Raw genomic sequence first — 14896 nt, 5'->3', positions numbered from 1 at the left:
AAGTAATTAAGAAATATAAATGAGAAAACTGTCTCTTCACAACAACAGATTTACAAAAGAAACATCTGTATGAGTAATGGATGAGACCCATACGAAGTGTTACAAACTGAGAGAACATTTTTGAAAAATCCTGAATATGAAATCAGTCTTTTAAAATTGTTATTAATTATAATAATAAAAGGTATGTCTCTATGCTGCTGAATCAGACTGTTTTATCTGGAGACAAATGCATACAGGATATTGATGAAGAAGGCGACTAAAATAATTATCACAAAATTTTCAGATTATTTAGAAGACTACGGATCCTCAGATATTCTTTCTTAGGGAGACAATGTTAAACTTACATATAAAAGAAAGAGATTCTATGAACATCAGCATTTTGGGTAACTTTAGAAATGTTTCTAGGAATCTAGTTTTTCCAATTCAGCCTCTTAAATAGATTTCATACTTCCTTTTTCTGTCGTATCATGCTATTTACCACTGCATATTCACAGCCCTTTTGAAGCTATCAGATATCATTCCCACTGTACCACTAATATTTATAAATAATTAATATTATGCAAACACTAATATCTTTTTGATGAAATGGGGAGAAATGCTTTTTTTTTTAATGGCAACTGTGAATTTACTTTTTTTTCCTGACGCTAACTATAAATTTATTTTTTATTTTTAAAATTAAGTTTTTTATTGAAGAAAAGTCAGTTTACAATATTGTGTCAATTTCTGGTGTACAGCACAGTTATTCAGTTATATATATATATACTCCTTTTCATATTCTTTTTCATTATAGGCTATTATAAGATACTGAATACAGTTTCCTATGCTATACAGTTGGACCTTGTTGTTTATCTATTTTGTATATAGTAGTTGGGGAGAAATGCTTTAAAATGTATGTATACACCTAAAAGCTTGGTCCAGAGATAAACACTTAAAGAGGGGAAAAAGTCCTGATCTCTAAGGACAGCAGAATAGGTCTCCCCCATCTCTCCGCAGATGGAAGAATTATTATGAATAAAGATTGACCTCATAGCAACCATTGACTTTCATTATAAATTGAGGAATTTAACCACCCAATGTGTGACATCAGTGGAATTTATAGTCTCAAAGTAATTTGCCTGAAATCACCCAAAAGAACACCCCACTTGCCCTTCTGACAACGTCCTGGCATTGTGGACAGAGAGTCTGAAAGAGCACGCGACCTGCCCTGCTGGTGCCGTGCCCCCTCACCACCACCGTGTGCACACCCCGTCAGCTATCATCCTCTCCCTGGCTTAACTACCAAAGCTTCCCAGTTTTCTAAGGGGCTAGATATACTTCAGGATTCTTCTGGAGAAAAAAAAAAAGATCTAAAAAGTCCACATTTTTTCCAAAGAGCTAGACTTTTAAAAGGGACACAGTATGTCTCTACTTACGTGGTGTTTTAAAAGAATTTCCAAAGGCTTCTCTTTCAAAAGACTTCAAGGGAACAACCAGAGGTGCACTGCAGGGGTAATTCAGCAGTTCCCTACCAGAGAAAAGCAATGAGTAACCGGACATAGAACAACCTTTGTTGGGAAAACTTGGCAGAAATGTATATATACAGTTAATTGCCGAGGTGGACTGGATACGGGGGCGTGACCATGATTGGCAGGACAAAGGCAGAGCAGGACAGGCACCACAGGGAAGTAGAGGCGGCATATGTCATAGTGGTTACAAGCCCAGTCTGAAGCCCTGCTGAATGGATCTGAATTCCAGCTCCACCACTTACTAGCTGTGTACTGAACAACTGATTGACACCGTGTGCCTTAGTTTCCTCATCAGTGCCATAGAGACGATGCTGGCATCAACCTCTCAGGATTGCAGCGAAGACTCCATTGACTCCTGGATGTGTCTGGAATAGGAGAAGCAAGCAGAAAGAACGTCCACATGGGCAAACCAAAGGCGTACATTTCTTGCTCCTCACTTGGACCCAGATCTGTCTCTGATTATTTCTTTTACCCCAGATTTGCTGCACTGTGGCCTTTCAGAGATGATTTCACATCTGTGTGAAATACTTCATGTGAAAATTCAAGCCGAGGGCTGACCTCCCTCAAAGGAGGATTAACCGGTAAACGACTGCCAAGCACTTGGAACACTTGAAGTGTTCCAAAAGCAATGCTTGTTAATTCTCCTCGTCCTGAGAAGGGCCAGCTGATGACAATTCTGGGCTGAAGTATCTCCTGTCTAATAAATACTAACTCCAAAGTTGTTGTGAAATTTCCAATTTGCAAGTGGCCAGAGGGCACTCTCACTCAGAAGACATTCATTGAAGGGCAGCCCATTCTGCACCTGGCAGAAGATCAGTGGCTGCTTGAGGAAAATGTTATTTCCGGCATTTGGTTTTCAGTTTGATTAATTTTTTCAAATTTTTCACATCTGACTAGCTAAGCGAACTTCACATAGCAATCTCCCTGTCATATAGGAAGATCATATGGGGAAGGTAAAAATCAGCCAGATTGAGACTCTGGAAATAAATTCAATTTTTTGTGTGTTCACTAAGTTCTGCAGATGACATCACATTCACAATTTTCATTGTATCATAATCCTTTAGGAAAGATACTTACTGGTCCCAGAGGCATTTTCAGCAAAAGTACACAGTGAAATCTAAAAGGAGACAGTTTTCATGGAATTGTGAATTGCACAGGAGTACCATCTAGAGATAAATATTCATCAGTCATTAACAAATTCCAGATCAGTTCATGATTATTCATCGTTAGAGCACATGTACCCCATTTTATGTGAATTATTCATTGGCTTTGTTTATGAACATCTTTAACTGATCAATGGCAAATCTTGATGAATATTCCTGAGTTGTTCAAACTGAAGCACAGATCATAATGAATGAAGTCATGCACTGCTTTTCAGGAGTATGAGATGAATAGCTGATACAGGAAGAAAAATAAGAAACTGCAATGGTTTTGCAAAGATGTCTGGTTTAGAAATCCGAGGGCTTAGCTTTTGATTAGTAACACATTGACAATCAACATCCCGCTCTTTAAGCCATGAGTCTTGGCTTCAGACTCAGAAAAGGTGATGCAAGATGGTGCCAAGAAACACGCCTCGAGCATTTCAGAATTTCTCTGGCCCAACTTTCCAAAACCAGGCCTCAACTTTTGAATAGGTAGATCAAGCATTTAAATAGCTTCTTCAAATATGGCATTTAATTCTGCTTTACCCAGTAATACTCTTTTTTATTTGTATTTTAGTGTGGTAACATTTAACATGAGATCCAGCCTCTTCCATAGATTTTTAAGTATATAATTCAGCACTGTTAACTCTAGGGGTAACAGTGCCCAGCAAGTCTCTAGAATTTATTCAGCTTGCATTACTGAAACTTCGTATCAATTGGTTAGAAGCTTCCCACTTTCCCTTCCCTCCTGCCGCTGGCAACCACCATTCTGCCCTCTACTCCCGTGAGTCTGACTACTGTAGGTACCTAAAGCATCCAGCGTGGACTCAGGCAGCATCTGTCCTTCAGCGGATGGCTAATTTCACTGAGCATCATGTCCTCAAAGGTGACCCATGTTTTCACACATTGCAGGATTTCCTTTTTTCTAAGACTGAATAATATTCCTTTGTATGTTTATATCACATTTTTCATCCAGTCACCCACCGATGGGTATTTGGGTTGTGCAGTGAACAGGAGAGTGCGAGTATCTCTTTGACACTCTAATTTCATTTTTTTTTTTTAAGATAAATACTCAGAAGTGAGAATGCTGCATCATAAGGCAGTTTTATCTGTAGTCTTCTGAGGAACTTTCATACTGTTCTCCATAGCGGCTTCCTCATTTCTGTATCCCATCCTACAGTGTAAAGGGTTCCAATTTCTCCACATACTCAGTGACAGCTTACTGTCTTTTCCTTTTAATATCCACCTGATATTAATTAGTTTTGATTTATATTTCCCTAATGATTAATGACATTGAGCATCTTTTCATAAACCTCTTGTTCATTTACATGTCTTCTTTGGAGAAATGTCTATTCAAGGCCTCATTTGTTTTACTGCTGTCCTTAGTTGTTTCAATCTATTGTTTCTTTTTCTGTGGCGAAGCTTTTTACTTTGATTGGAAGTAAACATTTAAATTAATCTAACATTTAAAATGTCCATACTACCCAAAGCAATCTGCAGATTCAGTGCAATCCCTAGCAAGATCCCAAAGGCATTTTTTATAGAAGTAGAGAAAACAATCTAAAATAAATTTGGAGCCACAAAAGACCCTAAATAACCCAGAAATCTTGAGAAGAAAGGACAAAGCTGGAGGGAGGCATCACACTTCCTGATTTCAAAATGTATTACAAAGCTACAGTAATTACAACTGTATGTATGTAAGTATGGTATTCACATAAGGAAAGACAGTTGGACCAATGGCACAGAGTATAAAGAACCCAGAAATAAATTCACACATCATATGATCAACTGATCTTCCACAAGTGCCAAAAATACACAATGAGACAAGGATTATCTCTTCAACAAGTGGTGTTGAAAAAAATGGATATTCCCATGCATAATGATAGAACTGAACCATGATCTTACACTACACACAAAAATCAACTTAAAATTGATTAAAGACTTAAACATCACCTTCTAGATGAAAACATAGGCAGAATAGCTTCATGACACTGGTCTTGGAAATGATTTCACAGACAAAACATCAAAGCACAGACAACAAAAGCAAAGATAGACAAAAAATGTGACTATACCAATAATATTCTTGACCACCAAAAATAACCTTTTTAAATAAGAATTCAAGTTTCTTTATTAGAAATTATTTTAAAGCCAGCCAATTAAGTACGTTAAAAAATGGAAAAGAGGAAAGAAAAAAGTAGTTTATGTTTCTGCCTATATTAAAACTTTGTAGAGCCCTGCTATGTATTTATATATATTCATGAATCAATTTTCATATATATTTTTCTCATTTTTGTAATTTTAACCTGGCTTGTAGACATTTATACTAAAATAACATTTTATGATGGAATTGGAAAATGACATTCTCGTATCATTAATCCAAATGACACTAAAATACTAAAGATAAAATTACTTTGTGGCACAGGCTTTAGTCAGAGTTTATCACTAAGTTATTATTAGAATAGGCCATTGAATCAGAACAAGTCATAGAATGAAGATGGATCCCTTGGGAAGTCTGGATAAAGGGGAAAAAAAGGATTTATAAGATGAAGTACGTAGTAAAAACAAGTGAAAACACGAAACAGCATCTAGGAGGAACATTTTATTGAAGTTAGACATATTACTATTCTTGACTTTTTTATTCTGAAAAGCACAGGGGATAAATCACAAGACCTAATGAAGAAAGTTTCCCTTGTAGCCATGGCTTACTTCTCCCAAAATTTTAATGGATGGTTTGAACCTGGTAAACAGTTTTGACAATTTCAAAAATATAAGCATACTCTGCTTAAGTCAATCAAATTGCCATCCTGGTAGTAATTTTATTTGACCAATGATTCTCAGACAGGTTATACATTTCAATCATCTGTATGGATTTCTGAACACCTATACATCTTGAATGAGAATTTTTGAAGGAGCAATGTTTTGTATGTTTAGTTTAATATGATCCGCAGTGGACTGTGGCCCCTTATAGTAGCATAAGATGTGTTCACAACATATGAGGTAGATTGTTTTTATTACTTATTCTACTCCCCACCCAATGTCCATGTTTTCTGACCTAAAACCAAATAGTACTCTCCGACTCTTACTATGGATTATGGCATGAGACTTGCTTTGGTCAATGGAATGTTAGCAAGAGTTTTAAAAACAGAGGCTTGAGAAGCACTTGCAAGCTTTCAGTTGTGCCCTTGCATCTCTGCCATCACTAATACAAACAGCTCAGTCTAGACAATTAAGGACTTGTGAAAAAGAGCTGGTTTCCCCCTTTTTCCCACGGCCTGCTTACATCAGTTTACAGCTGGTTGACTCCCAGTTCCGAGAATAAGTCCAGCCAAAATGAGCAGAACTGCCGAGACAAGCCCAGTTTAAATCACTGAATTGCAGGCTCATGAGCTAATAAATAAAGCCTTCTTATTTTAAGTCACTGAATTTTCAAGTCTTTTGTTATGCAGCATTAAGGGTGTCAAAAGAAAGCTGATACACCGTTTTAAGAAAGGTTATGTTACCTTGATTCTAATTTACAGTTCCAATTACAGTCTCCCAATTCTCCAATTCCAACTTCCAATTTCCAAATCTTTGGAAAAGTTCAAAGTAGTGTGGGGGAGTTATGGAAAATACAGTTAGGTAGATGAGCATATTTAGTGAGAAATAAGCAATATTTTTAACTTAGTGATCTGGTCACTTGAACTACCAAATATGATTAAAATTTTTATAATATGTATCATGTGTTAATCACTTATCATTCCATCACAAGTGTCATAGTAATATCTATTGAGTCTAATAAAACCTGTATCTAAAAATAAGCTAAATAAACATTAATGAAGTAATGTGTAAAATTTTTAAGAATTATTTTATTCTTTAATCCATTACTTTTTAAAGAATAACTTTTTTTTGCTGTTCTATTGTGTATAAGTTTATGTGAATTATGATACACATATACCATATATAGTAAATAAATATATAAAATAATAAAAAAGATAAAAAAATCTTTATCCCACCTCTCAAAAATGTAAACAATCTTAATATTGAAATTATCCATTTTATAACATGCTATTTGATCACAACTGTTTTCCAAGTTTTTAGAAATTAATATCACATGAATCTGTTTGGATATAATATTCCTTTTTTCAATAGCATTTTAATGACTGATACATTAGCATCCATGTAGAGAAGCTATATTACATATATAGAGATGAATTACTCAGAGAGATGATACATTGTATATGGAGAGGAAATATATTATCATGTATACATTATTATGTAGTATATAGTAAACAGAAAGTTCTAAAACATAGTCAAATACATTCCATATTTAGATTAGAGGGTAAAATGAGGAATACGAAGAAACAAACAAACAAAAAAACTGAGGAAGAAAAGTCAGAGAAGTAAGAAGAAAATAAGGGAAGTGTGATGTCCTGTAAATTAGAGAAGCCAGTGTTTCCAAAAGAGGGAGCAGTCAACTCTGTGAGCTGTTGCTGAAAGTCATGAATCTTCATGGGAGCCACACCCAGGAGGAGGTGGTAGTCACTTCCCCACTTTGGGAAACAGAACATATACAAAGCAATGAGCGGAGAGTGAATTACTAAACACTGGAACACACTGAAATCTACCAAAGATACCTGCCTCTGTCTCTAAGGTATCATCTAATTAGCTCCAGTGTCTTGGTCTCCAGAAGGTGGGATTGGTGAAGAATGGGTATTAAATGGTTGGCAGTCACATGTGGATTTAAAAGACTGTGAGAGTCCAAAAATCTGGGGTAATTGGAAATAGAATGTGTAGACAATGTTAAAAAAAGAAAGAAAGAAAAAGAAAAGAAGGAAGGAAGGGACAGAGGGAGGGAGGGAGGGAGAAAAACTACCTTAAAGGCAAATATCAGAAATTTTATTCTGTCTTCCAATTTAAAGATTCTAGAGATCTAAAGATCACTACATAATGTGTCATGTTATAGTGATGGAAAGCATGGGTGACTTTGAGGTGACTAGGTAAGATCCTGAAAATTTGTTCAGAAATTTTGTTTTCTGGACTAGGAGAATGACACTTGTTTTCACCCATGCATATGCTTCTCAGTAATTCTTTCCTTTAAAAATCCTCACCACTTCCCCTTTAGTCTTCCTGCTTGCACAGTGTCATGATAATCATGATAACAGATATTCCCTAAGTTTTTTTTCCCAAAAATTCCCTTGCAAGCTCTTGTCTTAATTTTGATTTTTAAAAAACTGTTCTAATCTAGTCTACAGTTTCCTCGTACAGAAAAAGTCAAAATAAAATTTGAATTCAGTGAGCTTACCATGTCTTGCTTTTTCTTTGGAGCTACTACAAAAAGTAGAGTTCTAATTCTAGTAACCCAGAGTGTGGGGGAAGTGGAGCATTTTGTGGAAACTATATGTGGCAGCAGGGGAAGACAGATGACGAAAGTGACAAAAAAAAAAAAAAAAGGATATAAATTAACAAGGAGTAGCGAATTCAAGCCCATATAGCTACCTAGAATGTACTCTTCTATAGAAATTATGAACCTCATGCCTAAAACTTCATTTTCTGAGTTTTGGGTTTCAAATATTTTCAATGAACCATTCAGCTGTATAGTTTTTCTTACCAATAACGATATCTGAAAGCTTCTATATTTAAGCATTTAGGTGACCTCAGCTTTTCTCATGACAATGCAAAAGAGTAAGGAAAGAGAAAAAAAAGATGAAAAGAAAAGCAAAGCTATTTTATAGCTAAGTAGGTCTGAATGGTATTAAAGATTTTACTAAAATGTCAGTTGCTATTCAGCCACTATCCTGTGCTCACCTCTGCTGTTAGAGTAATGCTAGGGGGCTCTGGGAATGCCATTCAGCCAGCAGATAAGAAGTAACCGAAGCATCAAGTTAAGGCACATGCTCTTCTTAGATCAAAAAGAAGGCGATTTTGCCATCAGTGCTAAGAAGCAGAGAGACCAAGTCCTGGGCAACATTTTCTGAGCAGTATCCTATCTGAATAATCAAGCCATTTTTCTTTTTTGGTCAGTTTAATGCAGGTTTTTTTTTTTAAGTTTTTTTTTTTTTTTTAATTTTGTTTTAGGACAAGCTGTACCTTCATTCCATTTAGACTGAGGCAACTCAACTATCAGGAGTCTAATTTACTGGTGGCATTATGCTCCTAGTGTTTTATTTCATTTCAGGATTGTCTCCTCAGGGCTAGACATTTTAGACATCAACCACTATTACAAATTGAAGAGGGATGGTTAAGAGGCAGTGGAAAAAGTGAAGTGTAGAATGAAGTATATAAATAAACTGTGGCAGGGCAATTACTCCCAAGCCATCAGGTTCATGGTCAGAAAAACCATTTATTTGGCACAAAATTGCTTCTTCAATAGGCAACGTATCAAAGCAAGTAGATATGTGGGAAACTACTGTTAACTGTCTCTCAAAGCAAATAATCATGGAGTTTAGGAGAAAAACATTTGTTTTCACCTATGCATATGTGCCTCAGAAATTCTTCATTTTAAAAGCCCTCATCATTTTCCCTTCAGTCTTCCTGCTTGCCCAGTATCATGATAACAGATATTCCCTAAGTTTAAAAAAAAAATTCCTCTCAAACTCTCATCTTAATTTTGATTTTTAAAAACTGTTTATTTCAGGGTCAGTAAATAACAATGTTTCAAGAATTGCCTTTATATTTTTGGGCAGAGAATGTAGTCTTGGACTAATGTAAGTCATTTTCACACAAAAGCTGAATTTCCATGGTATAAATTTACCATGTTTTAATGAAGTCAGTTGTTTCAATATAGTTGAAGTTTCTAAATTAGCTAGGCTGATACCACTGTGCTCAGGTGATACAGAGATACTTAGAAGTTCCTGTGTTACCATGAATCTTTTCTTGGATGCACTGGGATCATACCCAGACATGATCTTCACAGTTTACTTAATTCCTCTTTCAGGATTATTAGAGAGTCTTGCAATCTCTTCTCTTTTAAATAATGGTACTGCTCATATCCTTTACAAAAAAATACAGCCATAACCGAAACTGAGCTGGAGTCCAGAATCAGTGTGAGAACTGATGTTCCTGGGACTCAACAATGCAGCCTTAAATTTACAGAATTTTGTAGATCCGGATAACACAAAATTCTATATTTTTATGGAAAGTCATGCTTTACTGAATTTTCACAAGACTGAACAAAGATTCTTGTATCTTAAAGTAGTTTAGGGAAAAAAAGAAAATATTTTGAAGCAAAATAATATGACCTGTCTTGGAAAAGTATTCGAAAGTACTTGCAAAGAAAAAAAAAAGTGTAAAGTTTGCTAGGGAGAAGAAGAGAAGCTCAATTATCCCTTTTGTAATTTTTTAAAAATAAATGTTATGCTTTTTAGATATTTGAAAAATGTATTATTTCAAACCATGTACCCTCCCGGTTCACTACTTCCAAGCCAACTGGCCTTGGGAAAGTTACCTGGTCCTTTTTTCATCTCTAAAGTGAGGGAAAGATTAGTCCTTTTACCAAGTTGTATGCATGCAAAACAATATGTAAAGTCTTAGTACATGAGCTGAATAAATAACTACAAGGAGCTGCTTTGTGCTATTAGGGTCAAAGAAGCTTATGGTACATCTATCACCTGTGACATTAAAACAGCTCAGGGGGTTTATGAACATAGTTCATATGACTTTTTATCAAATGGTCAATATTTTTAACCAATTTTATTTTCGCCATCTACCCAGAGAAAGTGACATTTCAACTGGAAGGAAGTGAATTCATGCATCCCTGAAGAAAAAGGGCAACAATTTAGAGCTAAGATGGGAAACTGGAGCATATGGTATATTCCAGGAATGGCAAGAAGGCAACTATTGCTGTAACAAGTGAAAGAGGAGGAGCTCAGTAGGTCATGAAAGAGGTTAGGGGGGTCAGATCATGCAGTGTCTCTTTGGCCATTGTAAGGACATTACAGTATGTTGAGGAAACTCAAAACTTTCCTTAAATTTAATCTAAATAATAGTGAATTAAGTATATGTGAAAAAATTAAAGAAAACACATCTAATTGCAATTTCTAAACCAGTGCTGACAACTTCTAAGCAAAACTCAATTGTGTAATTACTATATTATCCCATTATAATTTAAAAATTTTACAGACCATCTAGAAACTAATGTATTAAGAAGATCTTTAAACTCTTACCAGTACAATAAATAAGGACAATTTAAGAATCTTAATTTCAAGACAAATGTAATGAATTTGTTATTTTTTAAAAGGGCAATAATTAGTATATAAATTTTATTTTGATGATACCGTGGGACTATGACTGTCGACTATCAAAAAGTAAGAATCAAGTCATAATTAGAAAGTTCTTTTCTTCTTTCCACTACTATAGCACCATGGACAGTGACTACCCCACACCACTAGTTAAGCCCAGTCTGTTGGTTAATACGGAAAATTCATAAATATCACCAAGTTTTATAAAGAAGGCTCAACTACACAACAAGGCTTTGAGGCAATAATTAAAGTCAGGTATTTGATTTAGTTGCTATGCTTCTAGAAAAAGCACAGTGTATGTAAATAAAATTGAACTAAAAATAAAAACAAGTGTTTAAACATAGCTCTAAATAAAGTTGTAAATACAGAAAGCTAAGCTATCTTTGGTTTACTATTTCTGGAGTTCACTGTATTCTTTGTAAAATGGTGAGGTGGAAATAAAAAATCGGAATGTTATCTAAGGTTCTCTCCGTTCTAAATTTGAGTACTATTAACTAAAAGTCATCCTACAATTTAGACGAATGCAATCCTGATTTATATAACCCTGCCGCTGATATAAACTTTCAGAACTTTCAAACTCAATCTGATAGAAAGAATGCCTAACATAAGTAAGTGCTTCAATACATTGAATACCAAGTAAGAGAAGAACCACACCAAACTGACTTTGCAGCACAGAAACTCAATACTGCATATAAAAAGAAGATCAGAGGCAGAATGGCTGGCTAACTTACCGGCTATATTACATCATAATGAGTCATTCTTTCTATGATTCTTCCCTGACTACATGCATGTTGATTAATTCTTTTATACTAGCTCTACTCATGTGCCCCAAAATGACTGCCAAAATTTCAGGTGTCACGAAAGAATCCATCAGACAGAAGATTTGATTTTGCCTCTACTTTTCCCTGTTATCAGTGAGAGTAACAGTCTTTTCCATAATCCCCCTTGCAGATTTTCTCTCGTATCTGTTGGCCAGAATTCAGTTACATGTTTCAGCCATCAGCATGGAAATTGAATTACAGTCATTGGCTTAGCTGAGCAAAATTAGCCAGTGGTATGTGCATTTTGAAATATACGACTGACCTTCTCTTTAGTAGTTGACTATCCAATGCCTGAATAGAATTGGGGTTCTGCTAACAAGAAAAATGAGCAATGGCTGCGAAATCTACCTTTTTTAATTTAAAAGGAAACATAGGTTCTACTCCATCCTGCATTCTTCTGTCTATGCAAGCAAACACTGACAGACATGTGCATCTGCTTTGCAATGAGGTATCATTTAAGAAATTGACCATCTCTCAATAGGTCATCCATGCCTTTTCCATGGCTTCATCCATGGCTTTTCAAACTCCTTTGAGTTTTATCAATTATGAGCATCACTATTACATGATTTTAATTAACAAATGTGAATTATTATCTTATAAGTGCAGTGCTTGTAATTCTAGTTCAACTGACAGTTTGTTCACAATGAGTATCCCAATCACCCTGTTCAATACACTTGTCTCATCAAATTTATCCCAAAAGTTTATTAACAAACCCTGATATTTCTAGTCACTATCATTTCCAATTAGATGCTAAATTATATGCAAAAATATTTACTAAATTATATTTTACCAGGTGTAATGTAACATTATCTTACGTAAAACCAGATCCTCTCCTTAAAATTTAATTTTATCATTTTCCTCACTCTTAATACCCCTAATAGCTACATTTTTATTTTTACTTAATGCTAATAACCCTAAATCAAGATGATGTGCAATTTCCTTAAAATATTAATGTAATCATTCACTTAAAATCCTCTTCAAATCATCATAAAGAGGATATGCCAGTTTTCTTTGCCAGGGAGAGCCATCAGCACCCAAGTAGTATGAAAGTTTTCAAGTAATACACAAAATGTGGCATTTTACTTTCCAACCCTAGGCCAATGAGGAGGTATTATGCACTATTACCCTCACTCTACCAATGACACAATGTGCAGACAGGTCAACAGACTTGCAACACCAAAACTGGAGACTGAGAACAAGGTCATCGTGAGTCTAATAACCAACTCTATTCTTAATTCTCTTAGTCACAAAAATATGATTAATGCAGCAAATGCAGGCTTGTTACCTGATTATTATCCCTTCTGGGTATGACATAATTCTGTCTGTCTCTTTACAAATATATTCCATGTGTGATGTTGATCCAGTGCTCTGCAAAACACACCAGGAAGGCATTAAAGTCTCTTTGCTCAAGAGAAAAAAATCATTAGATTTATTCAAGCACTGAAAATGGAGATTTATATTTTTAAATGCCATATGCCATTTTAGAGAGGGCTCTGGTTTTTCCAAGTACGACATCATAATTGTCATATGAGTGAGATAAAGAATGGGAAAAATAGTTATAAGCTGATCCTTCAAAGAGCAATGGCTCTTGGATCTAAAAAATGGATTACTAAATATTCATTTTCCGATGATGTATTTTGGGTTGATTCTGTTGAATATATACAATATGAAAGGTCATATTTAGTCCCATAAGCATTCAGCTGAGTTTTATCCTTACTGTCAAAGTCTAAAGTCAATGGGTAATGACTATGAGAATGCTGCTTATAATCTCCCCATCGCAGAATGCATTTGAGATGTTACAGTGTCTGAAAGTGGGGGAAAAGACAAAGGCAGAGGTAATGAAAGAGTCTGAACACCCTCTACATCAGTAAGTATGCATTATCTTTTTATTTATATTGCTTCATACATAGTGATTACATTTTTTGAGAAGCTCAGCTGCCCTGTGAGAGGTAAGCCTGCCACAGACAGCAGCATCCTTAGCAGGAACTAGTGCTGAAAGACAGGTGACACACACTGGTGGAATGATATTAAAGGGTGGACTGCTATCACTTGGAAGCACTTCTCAGAGGTTCAAAGCCAGGTTGTCTTGCTTTGTGAAACCTGCACTTAAGGATTTAAGTTATGTACTTTGTGAAATCTGCACTTACAGATTAAGAACTGCCCATAAAACTTTTCTGTACATAAACATTGATTTATTAGAATCCTGAAAATAAGTTTCTCAGTAAAATGATGAAGAACACTTCATAATGCATAAAGCCTTATTTTGCATTATAAGGCAGAAATCAATTATTTCAGGAAAAATATTCATAGAAAAATATAAATATGGATGTAATGTAATATTTCTGTTTCCACAACAGATTAAAAGTCACAGGCCCACAGGTCCATAGCGACACTAAAAAGGCAATTCAAGTTTAACAAAATCTGCCAAAATTTCATAGCAGCTGTCCCTCTGAATTTGATTTTAGCAGATCACTGGGAGGATATGCTAAGGATATCTAAGGAAATAGATTTGTTGATGTATACAAGTAGAAAGTGAATATCTAAAAAAGGTACAAATTCAAAATAAAGCAATAAATGAGTAACAGACAAACATAATTCCTATGAACACTGAAATAATGTAACTAGGTAGGGGTCATTTATAGAACTTCTTTTCTCTGTAAAATCAAATGTTTCTGTAAATCACATGTTCTTATTTTCAAGTGTACTTTTCCTATAGAAAGCTTTAAACTAAATTTGCTTTTGCTTTTTAAAATGTTTTCTATTGATTTCTTTAAAATGTAAAAGTAACGAATAAATATAAGCAGAAAAAAATGAACCACCCATAACCAGTGTATGAAAAGATATCTTTTTTCTGATTATCCTGTAGGAAACTAACAAATGTACTGAGAAAAATGTTAACATCCTTAGTTATTACTAGTTTGTTTAGGCACAAGACTGCTCTGTCCAAACATTTTTTAATTATTTTTTTGGCAGACATTGAAGGGTTTTGAAGAGTTCAATAGTCAATTTTGTTAATTTAATGTACATTAATCAATTCATGTACTTCATGTCTCCATCTATAAGTGGCAGCAAAGGAAGTTTGAGAGAATTGATTATCAAAGAAGAAAAGCTGAAAAATATGTGACTCCAAAAGATATTTTGTTAAAAGTTTCAGTTTTCTAAACTAAATTAAAATGGATACAAATTTGTTAGGAGATTTTCAACTGAAATTA

The 14896-nt window shown here is 34.9% G+C and overlaps 1 long non-coding RNA gene across 2 annotated transcripts in view; it reads right to left on the bottom strand.

Annotated features, from left to right (window-relative positions):
• LOC135321751 (uncharacterized) overlaps nt 1–14896 on the bottom strand; it is a 116022-nt gene that overhangs the window by 69879 nt on the left and 31247 nt on the right. Inside the window, exons 2-3 of one of the 2 annotated variants that reach the window (XR_010381790.1) lie at nt 1748–1870; nt 1413–1504 (exon numbers count right to left, since the gene is read on the bottom strand). This is a non-coding gene — a long non-coding RNA (uncharacterized LOC135321751). Of the gene's footprint in view, nt 1–1412; nt 1505–1747; nt 2203–14896 lie in introns of those variants that run through there. The other variant, XR_010381789.1, reaches the window with a different exon arrangement.

Source organism: Camelus dromedarius, chromosome 7, assembly GCF_036321535.1.
Source record: "Camelus dromedarius isolate mCamDro1 chromosome 7, mCamDro1.pat, whole genome shotgun sequence".
NCBI classification, from domain to species: domain Eukaryota; kingdom Metazoa; phylum Chordata; class Mammalia; order Artiodactyla; family Camelidae; genus Camelus; species Camelus dromedarius.
Note: the sequence above shows the minus strand (reverse complement) of the source record. Positions and strands in the feature narration are given on the sequence as shown.